A 14,724-nucleotide genomic window follows, 5' to 3' on the forward strand; every position below is an offset into this window, starting at 1 on the left:
CCTCAGAGCTTTCCTTTCAATTTATTGGCTCTGGGTGATGATCTTACTAAACGTGTAGCATTCTTACAACTGACTGACTTCTCATGGCAGGTTCCATTATGGAGCTGATTACATTGTTAGATCACATCATGGGGAATTACTGGATCTTACGTGTCAAACCACTGGGAATCCTGACTCCGTCAGCTATCATAAATACATGTAGAGATTGTGGAGCTTCTCTTTCCCATACTGGATATATTGTAACGTGTAAAGTTAGTTTTCAACAATGGTTAATTGAATTTATTTTAAAAAATACAAAATAAACTCAAAGGTGATTTATAGTCTTATGATGGCTTTCAGTATTTATGAACAGGTTCTTAAATGAAGTAGTATTAGTTCAGAAGCATTACAGATGAAAGACTATTTTAAATTATTATTTTTAAAATTCTGTCTTACCGTTCTGTTCCAATATCAATAATGCTTAGCACTTTGTTATGCTAGCATTTTGGGAGTCATTATTACTTGTTGTTACTCCATATAAAAATTGAATGAGTTGGTAATACTAATTACAGACTGAGTGCTTTATCGTGCTTGTTCTTTCTTGTCCTCTACGTGGGAGAATGGAAAGCTGGAAAGTCTTAGGTGACGGGATCACGTGTTAATGTTATCTGCTCTAGAATAAAGATGAATTCAGAAAAGACAAAAACCTTCATTTACACTTTGCACTCCATATTGCTCCCTTTCTTCTCTCCCGCGTTTGAAGGCATATTTTGTGCCTTATAACTCAAATGATGCGTCTTCTCCTCATATGCACCCAGGGCATAGTCAGTGACATTTTCAGTTGTCACAGTTGAGTGGTGTGCTGTTACTAGTGTCTGGTGGTTAGAGGCCGGGGATGTTGCTAAGCATTTTATAATCCACAAGGCAGCCTCCCAGTTTCCCTCACTCCTTGCCCACCAAACAAAGAATGATGTGCTCCCAATTGTCAATAATATTGAGGTTCGGAAACTCTGCTCCAGAAATACTGAAGCATTTTGGTAACTATTCGATTGTTCAAATAAATATGAATTCATAAAATTCTAAAAAAAATAAAGGGTAGCAATTTTTCCTTGGAAAAATTTATTGTTAATAAGCTGTGACAATTAATGGCACATTAAATTATGTTGCTTAAATAAGTTCTGTTGTTGGCAGCAAAATAAATTTAGGCCATTGGGGTTAAGGATATTAAACAAGCAGCTCACATTACCGTTGGATTTTAGTTTTCAATTTAGTTTTAATAGAGTCAGGTAAGAGCTCTTATACTTTTAATTGTTTATTCATTTTATGTTTAAGATTTATACTGTTTCCAACACATGTCCAGTTCCAAATATAGAAAATGGAATGGCTAATTTATTAAGATATCTGCATACTTTTTTTAAAATTAAAAACTAACCGAACAAGGTTGCTTCTAATTAAACATTCATGTCTTAAAATAGTCTTGTTTTAAATCATAGTGCTTCTTCTAAAAAATGTATAATTTACCTGATTGTGGAAAATCTTCAATCTAAGGAATTAACTAATTATTGCTGTGAATCTTTCTAATGTTTGCCTTAGTCTTTGATATAATTTAATTTATTTATTATAAAAATAGTCTTTTAGATTTTGCTTGTATTTCTGATTAGATCTGTAATTAGGTATTTTAAAACAGAAAATTAAGAGTCACACTTACAGTTGACATTCGTTATTTTTTATATCTCTGATTGACTGCGCAGAAATGGCAACTCTCTTATGCTTTCTCATATTCTTGCTAGTTGCAGTATAATCTGGAAAAGATTTAGCAATTTTAATTTCATTCTTTCTCAATATTCTTCCTTACCAGGCATTCCATTTGGAATTTGGCGCAGCCCCTGCTAAAAGCTGCATCACATCAAATAGAAAGAGAATGAGGGATAGGGCAAGCCCGATCCAGTTATTGAGTCTGATCCTGGAATTCCAATATAATGTTACCCTTAGAAAAGTAGGAGTTGTATGCATATGTACTAAGCCGGTTCTGCATATGTACATATATGCTTGCATATGTGTAAATATAAATGCATGTGTGTATGTATTGGCTTCAAGGGGAATTTACCATTAAGAAACATACAATATATTCTTTGTAAGCTGTGTTAAGCCCTAGAAATGCTGACCTAGCTATTATCACCGGTCAAAAGTTGGGACTTGACTAAAGACTAAGGTATAGACTAGTGTCCGCACTTCTAAAGCTCTCCAAAGTTATGTCCCGATTTGTCTTTCAAACCTTATTTTCTAATTTCTTGTACCACATACATTCTTATCTTTCTTCTTTCATCGTAGCATGTTTCTTCCCAAACACGGTCCCATTCCCATCTTTTAGCTATCATAGCACAAATGATCTTACTTTTTTCCTGAATTCTGATAGCATAATTTTCTATAGCTCTTCTTTGAAACATGAATAATTTCCCTTATAATTATCATTACCTATGTGAACCAAGCTTGCATATAAGGTCTTGTGTTTGTTTTTTTACTTCAAAACCTCAGAGCATAGTCAATACTTTCATAGGTTCAAACTAATGATTAATTTCAAAATATAAGAATTTGATATGGCACAGCATTTGCATGCTCAGTAGTCTGACATAGTAATTAGTAGGAGTGCACTACATTCATTAACTCACATGATGAATATTTTCTAAGTGGCTACCATGTCCCATCCTATGTCCTGAACATATTTCAATGAAAAATATAGACAAAAATCTCTATTCGCTTGAGGCTTCATGCTGTAGGTGAAGTAGAAAATACATAGTAAAATTATTTTTGTAAATTATATACGCTAAATAATCTTTTGTTTTAAAGTAGTAAATAGGAATTACAAAGCTAAGGATCCCATCTTAAAATACCAGGTTATAGGCAGAAGAATACAAGGGCTGTCATCTATTTAGAGTGGGTGAAGAGAGTCAAATATGATGCTCTTACTAGCATGAATACAATACACATATGACAGGATGAAAACTCAATTCAAGAAATTACACGAACCGAACGAATTCACCTATTGGTATATATGTTCATTTTTTTACCCAGTTGTGTTAAACACACATGACAACGTATTAAAGAATCTATCTGGAAGGAACCATGGTGGTAGAGTGAGGATTGTGTTATAGTGAGAATTGAACTGCTAACTGCAGAGTCTGGTTGAAACACACCCGCTCTTCCAGCTGAAACTGTTTGCTCCTGTAAAGATGTAAGGTCTTGGAGACTCAAAGAGACAGTACTGCCTCGTCCTACCGGTTCTCCATGAGTCTGAGTCAGAGTCAACTTGTTGGCAATGTGTGGGTAAGATATTAGAAAGGCTAGCTTGGCGTAGAGGTTGCATTGCTCACTCCTATAGTAAAAGGAGACTAGCAAGCAAGAACTCACTAGAAGACATTTGGTGTTAATTACAACAACATTGTGCATGCTTATTTTTTTTTAAGCATTTTATTGAGGGCTCGTACAACCCTTATCACAATCCATATATCAATTGATTCAGGCATGTTTGTACATATGTTGTCCTCATTCTCTTCTGGACATTTACTTTCTGTTGAGCCCTTGGTACCAGCTCCCCCCCACCCCCCGCATCCTCAATCTCCCCTCCCTGATAGACTGTACATTGTTATTATTTTCATCTCTCACACCAACCGCTGTCTCCCTTCCCCCATGTTTTCCGTTGTTTTTCTCCCTGTAGAGGGGTGTATGGCTATGTGTCGATCATTGTGATGGGTTCCCCCTTTCTCCCCTCCTCTCCTCCTCTTCCCCCTACCCTTCTGATATCACTATTCCGACTCCTGGATTCTGTGTATCGTGAGCTCCCGTCCCTTTCTATACCTGTGTACATATTCTGCTCTAGTCTGAACTGGAAAGTAGGACTTGGGTCATGGTAGTGGGGGGTGAGGAAGCCTCAAGGAACCAGAGGAATATAGTGTGTTTCATTGATGCTTTACTGCACCATGGTGACTCATCCCTTCCCTGTGGCCCCTTTGGTGGGGAGATTGTTCTACTATCTACAGATGGGATTTGGATCTCCGCTCCACCCCCGCTTGTTCTCAACAATATATTTTTGTCTGTTATGTGTCTGCTGATGCCTATTAGCTGGTCCCTGTGACCCCTCATGATCGTACCGGTGGTGTGCTTCTTCCATGTGGACTTGTTGCTTCACTGCTGAATGGCGGCTTGTCAATCCTTTAAGAGCCCTTATGCTATATCTTACATAGCCGGGTACCATCCGCCCTGTTCACCACATTTGCTTATGCACTGATTTTGTCTTCAGCGACTGTTGGAAGGGTGAACATCTCAGACTCCCTATTAAAAGTGTTCTTGTATTGAGGGAGGGTATGAGCAGAGGCCCAAAGTCCATCCCCTACCTCAGTGTATTGCCATATAAATAAATGTACATGGGCCAATACCTGTATTTTTGTGGATTAATGTATTTATATATATATAGACCTTTATGTTTATACCTCTATCCATTGCTTTGATTCCTTGGTCCTTCCTTTGTTTTCTTTTACCTTCCTCCTTCCCCACTGCCATTTTCCCCATATTTCTGTGTCTTGGTGCCTCCTCTTAGCTAGTTTGCTGTTGCTGCAAAACCCCCACCCCCACCTTGGATTCCTATCTCCTCATTTTTATTGACTCCAACACCCAGTTGTTCCCCTGTCCAAGGCGCAGCCTGCTCACCAACCCCTTCCCCACCACCCTCACCTCCCAGGTCTCCCCATACCATTGATCCCACGGATCTCACCTCGGGCATACTGTGCATTTCTTTAGGGCAGAACTTATTTTTTAACTAATCTCTTAAAAGGAGGATAGTAAGCCCCTTTCATGTACCATCTTTTGTTATGGCTAACGTATATGTACATTCTAACATCACTTCAGATCTAGAGTCATTATGCTCCTGCCCTTGGATTAAGCACTTTCACATTTCTCATAACGTCTTCATGTTGCCTGCCTCATTGTTGGAGAGGCTAAGAGAAAGAGAAAGTTTCTATACTTTTGTATCATAATAAAATCACTTTAGTGAAGGGATTTTGATCCTTGAACGTGACCAAGAAATAGCATTTTATCATTCTTTTCTGTTAATCCTCCTTTTTAGAAACAATCCTCAGTTAATAGGGAACATGAAGTTCAAAAACCCAAAGAACGCTTAAAGGAACAATCCACAGACAAACCATACCATGTTGCAAAACTCAGCTAAAATTAAGATTTTGTGGATATCTAGAACTGTAGAGGTGACTATGAATCTCCTTTCCTGCTTGAATGATTATTGAAAATTATGGATTTACTCCTGTAAGCAAAAAAATACAGTGAAAATAGATTGATGATGGGTTATGAAATATACTATTTTCTATTACTCCTTTATCTCATTATCATGTGGTAGAATTACACTTATTCATCCGATTCATCTTTTTTTAATACGATGCATTCGCATCGATTTTGACATTTTCAGGTTTTTTCCTAGGTGTAGACAGCCTTCTCAGAACCTCTCACAATTGTTAAGATGACAATGGGAGTCCTTGAGCTAAATGTTATTATTTTTTAAAATCTAGCAGAAAATGCACATATCTCCTACTTGAGCTCAGCTTTCATATTCATCAGAATTTATTGACTAGTGAAATGAGATTTCTAATGAAGAACTAGTGAAGAGAGCCCTAATGGTCTAGTGAGCTGCCCATCGAGCTAAGAACCAGAAGTTCCGTAATTAGAAGCTAACGGCCACCACTGCAGCCAAGAGGTGAGATCGCACATACCCGTAAAGACCCCAGAGGGAAGTTCTGCTCTCTCCTGTAGTGTCACTACGAGTTGGAATAGACTTAATGACAGTGAATTATTTTTGCTTTTAATTCACAAATATTGTTCAGTTGATCACACCTTTTAAAAATGAAGTTTAAAAAATTTTATTCGGGGCTCATACAACTCTTATCACAATCATTAGATACATCAATTGTGTAAAGCACATTTGTACATTCCTTGCCCTCATCATTCTCAAAACATTTGCTCTCCACTTAAGCCCCTGGCATCAGCTCCTCATTTACCTCCCTCCCCGCTCCCCTCTCCTTCACGAACCCTTGATAATTTATAAATTATTATTTTGTCATGCCTTACACTGATCGACGTCTCCCTTCAGCCACTTTTCTATTGTCTTTCCAGGGAGAGGTTATATGTAGATCCTTGTCATGGGTTCCCCCTTCCCACCCCACCCTCGCAGTATCGCCATTCTCACCACTAGTACTGAAGGGATCATCCGCCCTGGTTTCTCTGTGTTTCCAGTTCCTATCTCTACCAATGTACATCCTCTGGTCTAACCAGATTTTTAAGGTAGAATTGGGATCATGATAGTCGGGTAGGGGGGAGGGAAAGTACGGGAGGAAGCATTTAGGAACTAGAGCAAAGTTGTATGTTTCATCATTGCTACATCGCACCCTGACTGGTTGTCTCCTCCCTGTGACCCTTTTTTAGGGGATGTCCAGTTGCCTACATATGGAATTTGGGTCCCTACTCCACACTCCCCCTCATTCACAATGATATGATTTTTTTTGTTCTTTGATGCCTAATAACTGAACTCTTGACACCTTGTGATCGCACCGGCTGGTGTGCTTCTTCCATGTGGGCTTTGTTGCTTCTGAGCTAGATGACCCCTTGTTTACCTTCAAGCCTTTAAGACCCCAGGCAAGGGGTCCTCAAACTTTTTAAACAGGGGGCCAGTTCACTGTCACTCAGACCCATTGGAGAGCTGGACTATAGTTTTTTTAAAAAAAAAACTATGAACAAATTCCTGTGCACACTGCACATATCTTATTTTGAAGTAAAAAACAAAACGGCATAAATACCCGGAGGACCAGATAAATGTCCTCCATGGGCTGAATGTAGCCCACGGGCCGTAGTTTTAGGACCTCTCCCACAGACACTGTATCTTTTGATAGCCGGGCACCTCCAGCTTCTTCACCACAGTTGTTTATGCACCCTTTTGTCCTCACTGGTCGTATTGGGGAGGTGAGCACACAATATATTTTGTTCTTTGAAGCCTGATAATAGGTTTTTGTTATTGTTTTGTTTTCTTTTGTTGCTTGGTTTTGCTCTGTCTTGTTTTTGTGCATGTCATTATCTCCGCAGGTCTGTCTAAATAAGATAAACACTATGAACTGTCTGGAGGAGAAAACAACGGGACTGACTGTTCCAGGGGGAAATGGGAGGAGAGGTTGGGTTAAAGGAAGTGGTGTTAACAAACCCAGGGACAAGGGAACAACAATTGATCCAAATCGGGGGTGAGGAGGGTGTAGGAGGCCTGGTAGGGTGTGATCAAGGGAAGTATAATCGAGAGGAATTACTGAAACTCAAATGAAGGCTGAGCATGATAGTGGGACAAGCAGAGAGTAAAAGGAAACAGAGGAAAGAGCTAGGAGGCAAAGGGCATTTATAGAGGTATAAATAAAGGCATGTACATATGTAAATATATTTTTATAGGATGGTGGGGAAATAGATCTGTGTGCATATATTTATAGGTTTAGTATTAAGGTAGCAGATAGACATGGGCCTCCACTTAAGTACTGCCTCCATGCAAGAACACTTTGTTCTATTAAACTGTGCTCACTTTCCCAAAACAATCTCTGAAGACCAGTGGGTGCATAAGCAAATGTGAAGAAAGCTGATGGTTGCCAGGCTATAAAAAGATAAATCATCTGGGGTCTTAAAGACTTGAAGGCAAACGAGTGGCCGTCTAGCTCAGAAACAACAAAGCCCACATGGAAAAATGAATTTTTTGTTAGCCTTTTTAATTTTAGGAACAAAGAGTCATTCAAAAGTGAGATTTTACATAGGACCACCAAAAATCAAAGATTATAAACTTAAGGACACTCAGTAAAAGTCAGAGTTTCAGCCAGTACTCAAGACCTTTAGAAAGTATTTTGAGTAGTGGATGGATGGACTGTTTATAGCCTAGGCCCACTCAGATTTTTGTCAGCTCTTCAAGCTACTGGGACATCATGGGTCTCCATCCTCTACTTTTCACTGCTGACATGTCTCCAGTCAGCTCTATGTTTGCTTCCTTTCATGTAACTCTGGATGGAGTTCTTTACATATTTCTACAATGTAATGTTTTATCTACTTTGTAATCCTCAAAACGACCTGTAGGTAACATCAAGATAAGCCGAGTAAAGATTGAAGTTGTCAATAGTTGTTTCTTGCTTTGATCTAGAATCAGTGCTCAAGGAAGCAGTATTTGGGTAAATCCACTGCACAAGACCTCTGTGAAGTGTTGACAAGCAAGGGTGTTACTCTGTGGACTGAAGTATGTCTGACTCATGCCCTGGTTTTTAAATTGATCTACATGGATGTGAAAGTTGAACATCGAATAATGAATATGAAAGAACATTCTTTGGATTTCCATTATGGTGCTGGTGAAAAATATTGTAAGTTTGATGGCTTGTTGAAAGGGCCAACAAACCATTATTGGAAGAGATACGGGCAGAATGCTCCTTAGCAGGGAAGATTGTAAGCGTTTGTCTCGCATACTTTTGACATGTTGTAAGGAGAGATCAGTCCCGTGGGGACATCATGCGTGGTGAAGTGGAGGGGTGATGAAGCAGAGGAAGGTCCTCAATTGAGATGGATTGACACAATGGCGGAAACTACGGTCTCAAACATAGAACAGTTGTGAAGGTGGTCCAAGACTGGGCTTTGTTTTATTCTGCTGCGTCAGAAAGGCCTCCATGGAGACTAACAACAACACCTTGTATTTTCTCCCTGCCTTATAATGGTTATTTCTGGAATTTACTTCACGCATTTTATTAGTTTTTTTTGTTGCAACGATGGCAAATTTCCATATGTGTAAGGAACAAAAACAACATAAATTTCTGTCCTTGCAGTTCTATACACCAGAAGCCTTTATCTATGCATTATTTATTGACAATCCAGAAACATCACCTTAGTCTAAGTAACGTCTGTTGATTAGCGTCCTTCAGTCCATCAATAGAATCAATCCAATTCACCTTTGCAACATAGAATATTTGTAGATCTGGGGATTCAATTGTGATATCTTTAGGGAAACTATTTTGCTCGTCCCAACAGTGTTTGAATGGGACATTGTGTCTGCTAATCATCAACCTTCCTTGATCATCTGAAGGTCTGGGGAGATTCCCCTGCACCTCACAACCCAAGAACAAGGAGATTCGGGAGCACAGTGGCTTCTGAGGCTCACTGTCTAAACATGCTTTGTTGACACTGGCCCCTTCTGCCTGGGGGTTGGTGTCCTCTTTCCTGGTGCGAAATGGCCTCAAACTTCTTCCGCGCTGAACATTTGCTTCTGAGTCCCAGTATTCTCCTTGGTCGTTAATGAGAAGTTCGGGATCCCTGGTGGACAAGCCTTGTACTGCTAACTGCAAGGAGGATGGCTCAAATAAATCAGCTGCTGATTTGGAGGAAAATGAGACTCTGCCTTTTCGAGGATTCAAAGTTTCAGAGTAGCTCTGAGTTTCAGCCCACTCGGTCGCCCAGGGTGTTTTTTGTTAAATGTTTATTAAGCAGTTATATCAGGGTGTAGTGCCACTTTCTAGATGTGACTATTTAGAAATACATATTCTTTTTTAAAAAATTTATTTATTTATTCTCACTTTATTTATTTATTTATTTATTTTTAATCAATCAATCAATTAATTAATTAATTAATTAATTTTTATCACTGTCTTCCCCTATTCAATCATGGCTGCCACAGGCAGGCAGGCAGAAAGCGCGAGGACATTCTCTCTTGCATCTGTAGGAAACCTTAAGAGCAGACAGTAACTGCTCCAGGTCTGTCAATAGATGCTTTAGAAATACATATTCTAAAGGTCTAATACATAATCTTGGAGTTGTAGACCCTCAGAGTGTCCAGTCAGAAGCAGTGCTCCAGAGCTGATGCTGACTCAGAGTGACCCATGGGGCAGAGTAGAACTGTCCCTGTGGGTTTCTGAGATGGACTCTTCATGAGAATCGAAAGCCTCATCTCTCTCTCCAGAGTGGCTTGTAGTTTCAAACTACCGATTTTATGGTTAGCTGCCTAATGCATAATCTATCAGTATTCCTCGAGATTTAGAAATTCAGTTCCTGTGAATAAGTTATGAAAACGATGCTCTGTATGTCATCACAGCGAAAGTTGGTCTATGAATGTAGTACTTATAGAACATTTAGGTCTGCTTCTTACCATTGTAACAGGGGAAGTACAAGCTAAAGGTATCCTTTCCACTTCAAAATATGTGCTGAGGATGACAGGGAGTACACTTGAGCTGTAGGCAACTGAAGGCATCCCAGGAGATGAAGAGGAAAAATAGCCTATCATGAACTTTTTCTGTTTATTGCATTCCATCTAGTATTAGAGGACAGGCAGCCAAGACACACAGCATATGAGGAGCTTGACACGTGATATGAAATGGAGACCTGTCTTATGAAAGTTGACGAAAACAAACTGAAGGTTGTGTTTAAAATATGTCAATAATGAAATATTATAGAAATATGGCTTATTTTAGTGGTAAAATTATAAATATATCTGAAGATTATAAAATATGTTTTTTAATCTTAAAGATTGATGTGGAATTTTATTCGGAAAATTGTTTACTAGGAAAATATTTCAGAAATCTTTTGAGAATCTTTAAAATGCTTCTCACCATAAAAATACTATATTCTTTAAAAATTAATTTTAATTAAAAATGATTTTTAATTGGGAATTAATAATATATCCTAGCATTCCATAGCTCAATCACGTCAAGCAGTAGTGTACAATTGCTGCCACAATTAGTTGCCAAACATTCTTTCCTTTTCTGGACTCTTTGACATCCTCTCTCTTTTGCCCCCACCCCCTTACTGTGCCCCCCACCCCGAAACCCATTATTTTACTGACTTCCCTGTAGGTTCTTCAGTCTTGGGTTTCATACACTGAGAAACAGAAAAGCATACAACACAGTTTCAAGAGGATGAAACCGCCCCCCCCTCCACCCAGTGACATAACACATCTGAGATAAACCCTAATATGAACAAACAAAAACAAAACAAAACAAAAATACAGGAAATGTAGAAAACCAGACAAGGTCCAGTGTGCACCAGAGGGGTGCGGGGCACCAAAACCAGATCGGGTCTGGCTTGCATTGGAGGGGGTCAACTGACAAGGTTCCAACTGGCCAAGTCACGTCTGTCCCTCTGATCTTCTCTGCTCCTCCCTCCAATGCACTCTGTTTAGCAACCTCTTTTCTCCCGCCCGTCAGTTAGGCAGAGAAGGAGGTCACTGGAGGCTTCATTCCTGTGGAGTTCCGACAAAGTATCTTGGGCTCCCACTGTCATCTGTAGCCTTCTACAAACCAGATTCTCACAACTTAGGCTCTGATACTAATCCCTCCTTTGACTTTGGGTTATATGATTTATAATCCAGAAAGAAGATTATATTCTTAAAATTAGAAGTAAGAGATATTTCTTTTGCCGGGGCAGTTATGTAATCGTAATATACTTTTATTTAACCAAACATAACTATTCTAATGTGCTTGTATATATGTGTGTGTATATAACAGTATTTAAATTGTGACTCTAGATTTAAATTTGCTTAATACCATTTTTTTAGTTTATGAGTTTAATATTTTCTTTCTAATTTTTAACTATGTATTTAAAAATTATCCTAGAAACAATTTATGAGAATATTCCTCATTAAATTTATTTTTGAATAACCTCTAAAAAACTATTTTTATGATCTATAATTCCTTCATTTTTAAAAAAACCTCAAAACTCAATGCCATTGAGTTAATACTGATTTATAGTGACCCAATATGTCAGACTAGAACTGACCCCATGAGTTTCTGAGAATGTAACTCTTTACAGGAGTAAAAAGCCTCATCTTTTTCCCATGTAGCAGTTGGTAGTTTTGAACTGCTGACCTTGTGGCTAGCTACCCAACTTATAACCACTGTGCCACCAAGTTTCCTTATTTGCCTGACACATGACACATGACACTTGTTGGTAGGGAAAGCGGACTCTGGAGTTGTGACAGAAGAACAGCTGGGTTGAACTGGTTTCTGTAGGTGCCTGGATTTACAGGACAGTAAAACCCTGCTAAGCCTTGGCTCTCAAAGATGGTTTAGTCATGCATGTGCATCCCATCTGTTGGATGCACGAGAGACTTCCTTCTCACTCCTCCCCTCAGCCACAAGCACAGCAACTGCTTTTAAAATTTTTCTCCCGTGTCCCCTCTCCTCCTTCCCCTTTTTATTTCTTCCTCTCCTGCTGGGCCTGCTCAGGCTAGTAATACAGACAGACCTACACTACTCTAGGGGATATACTCCTACCAGAGACACGGAGAAGAGCCAGGATTTCAGTTGAGGTTTTCATGAGCTACTTAACTTATTGCCATATGACTTTACTTAGTAATTAGATAAAATAAATACAGTTACGGTTTTAATTAATTTTCTAAAGAAGACTTTCGTGACATTCCATTCCTGTGTCTGTCATCTGTCTTTGAAGATCTGTATATTACTCATGTGAATCTCAGCAGCAACATCATTCTTTCTATCTCACATATACATACACACACACTCATATTTTCTAAGCTTCAATAACCTCAGTGGTGGAGAGAAGAAACCCATGGAGCCTCCTGGAATATATCCTCTGTTGTATTTTCTTTTCTGCTTTTCTCCAATTACTGTATATACTCGAGTATAAGCAGTATTTCTCAGCATATTTTTAAAAAGTCATTTAATTGGGGGGGGGGCATACAACTCTTATAACAATCCATACATCCGTCTATTGTGTCAAGCAAATTTATACATTTGTTGCCATCATGATTCTCAAAACACTTACTTTCTACTTGAGCCCTAGATATCAGCTCTTCATTTTCCTCCTCCCTCCCCACTCCCCCTTCTCTCATGAACCCTTGATAATTTATAAATCATTATTATTTTGTTATATCTTACACTGTCTGATGTCTACCTTCACTCACTTTTTCTGTTGTCCATCCCCCAGGGAGGAGGTTATATATAGAGCCTTTTAGTAGGTTCCCCCTTTCTACCCCACTTTCCCTCCACCCTCCAGGTATTGCCACTCTCACTACTGGTCCTGAAGGGATCATCTGCCCTGGATTCCCTGTGTTTCCAGTTCCTATCTGTACCAGTGTTCATCCTCTGGTCTAGCCAGATTTGTAAGGTAGAATTGGGATCATGATAGTTGGGGGGTGGGGGGGAGGTACGGGAGGATGCATTTAGGAACTAGAGCAAAGTTGTATGTTTCATCATTGCTACACTACACCCTGACTGGCTCTCTCCTCCCTGTGACCCTTTTGTAAAGGGAGGTCCAGTTGCCTAAAGATGGATTTTGGGTCCCCACTCTGCACTCCCCCTCATTCACAATGAAATGATTTTTTGTTCCTTGATTCCTGATCCCTTCAACACTTCGTGATTACATAGGGTGGTGTGCTTCTTCCATGTGGATTTTGTTGCTTCTCAACTAGATGGCTGCTTGTTTATCTTCAAGCCTTTAAGACCCCAGGTGTTATATCTTTTGACAACCTGGCACCATCAGCTTTCTTCACCACATTTGCTTATGCACACATTTGTCATCAGTGATCATATTGGGAAGGTGGGCACACACTGATATGATTTTTTGTTCTTTGATGCCTGATACCTGGTCGCTTCTATACCTCCTGGTCACACAGGCTGGTATACTTCTTCCATGTGGGTTTTGTTGCTTCTGAGCTAGATGGCTGCTTTTTACAAGCAAACCTTTAAGACCCCAGATTCTATATCTTTTGATAGCCGGGCACTATCAGCTTTCTTAATCACATTTGCTTATGTACATATTTGTCTTCAGTGATCATGTCGGGAAGGTGTGCCTCCTGGAATGTCAATTTAATAGAACAAAGTGTTCTTGCATTGAGTAAGTTCTTAAGTAGAGGTCCAATGTCCATCTGCTGCCTTAATACTAATCCTATAAATATATGCACGAAGATCTATTTCCCCACCATCCTATATAAATATGTTTACATATGTACATGCCTGTATTCAGACCTCTATAAATACCCTTTGCCTCCTAACTGTTTGCTATATTTCCTTTTACTTTCCTCTTGTCCCACTATCATGCTCAGCCTTCATTTGGGTTTCAGTGGTTTCTCTCATTACATTGCCCTTGCTGAATCGCTACCAGGCCTCTTACCCCCTCTTTGCCACTAGTTTAGGATCACTAGCTGCTCCCTTGTCCCTGGGTTGGTCAACCTTACCTCCTTTCCCCCGCCTCCTCCTCTCCCATGTCCCCCTGGAACAATCTGTCCTGTTGTTTTCTCCTCCAGACTATTCATCCAGCCTATCTTATCTAGATAGATCTACAGAGATAATAATATGCACCAAAAATCAAGGCAAAGCAAGACAAAGCGACAAAAGAAAACACAACGATGGCAACAAAAAAGAAAACCAATGACCCAGAAAAGAATAAATTAATTTATTAAAAAAAAAAAGGAAAAATAAATAAATAAATAAGAAAAACCTTTAACTAGATCAAGATCTGATTTTTGACCTCTGGGCATGTCCTCCAGTCAAGTCCGATGGGGTGCCACGCTCTGGCCCCAAGGTCTATCCTTTGCACTCCCTCGGTTGCTCCCACTCTGCTCCCCCTATTGCTCTGCTGCATGCCTTTAGTGTTTTGCCTGGGTGAGGTGGGGTCAGGCCGGGCCAATCCCTACACCGAGTCTCCAGTGTTGTCCCCTGTAGGGCCATGGGTCAG

The 14,724-nt window shown here is 39.6% G+C and overlaps 1 protein-coding gene and 1 non-coding gene across 3 annotated transcripts in view; one reads left to right on the forward strand and one right to left on the reverse strand.

Annotated features, from left to right (window-relative positions):
• Positions 1-14,724, forward strand: part of CACNA2D1 (calcium voltage-gated channel auxiliary subunit alpha2delta 1) — a 496,866-nt gene that overhangs the window by 102,810 nt on the left and 379,332 nt on the right. The gene's annotated exons all lie outside the window — the stretch shown is intronic.
• Positions 9,678-9,807, reverse strand: LOC142457564 (small nucleolar RNA SNORA31). The gene has a single exon (XR_012786277.1). It is a non-coding gene; the product is annotated as a small nucleolar RNA SNORA31 (small nucleolar RNA).

Source organism: Tenrec ecaudatus, chromosome 9, assembly GCF_050624435.1.
Source record: "Tenrec ecaudatus isolate mTenEca1 chromosome 9, mTenEca1.hap1, whole genome shotgun sequence".
NCBI lineage: Eukaryota > Metazoa > Chordata > Mammalia > Afrosoricida > Tenrecidae > Tenrec > Tenrec ecaudatus.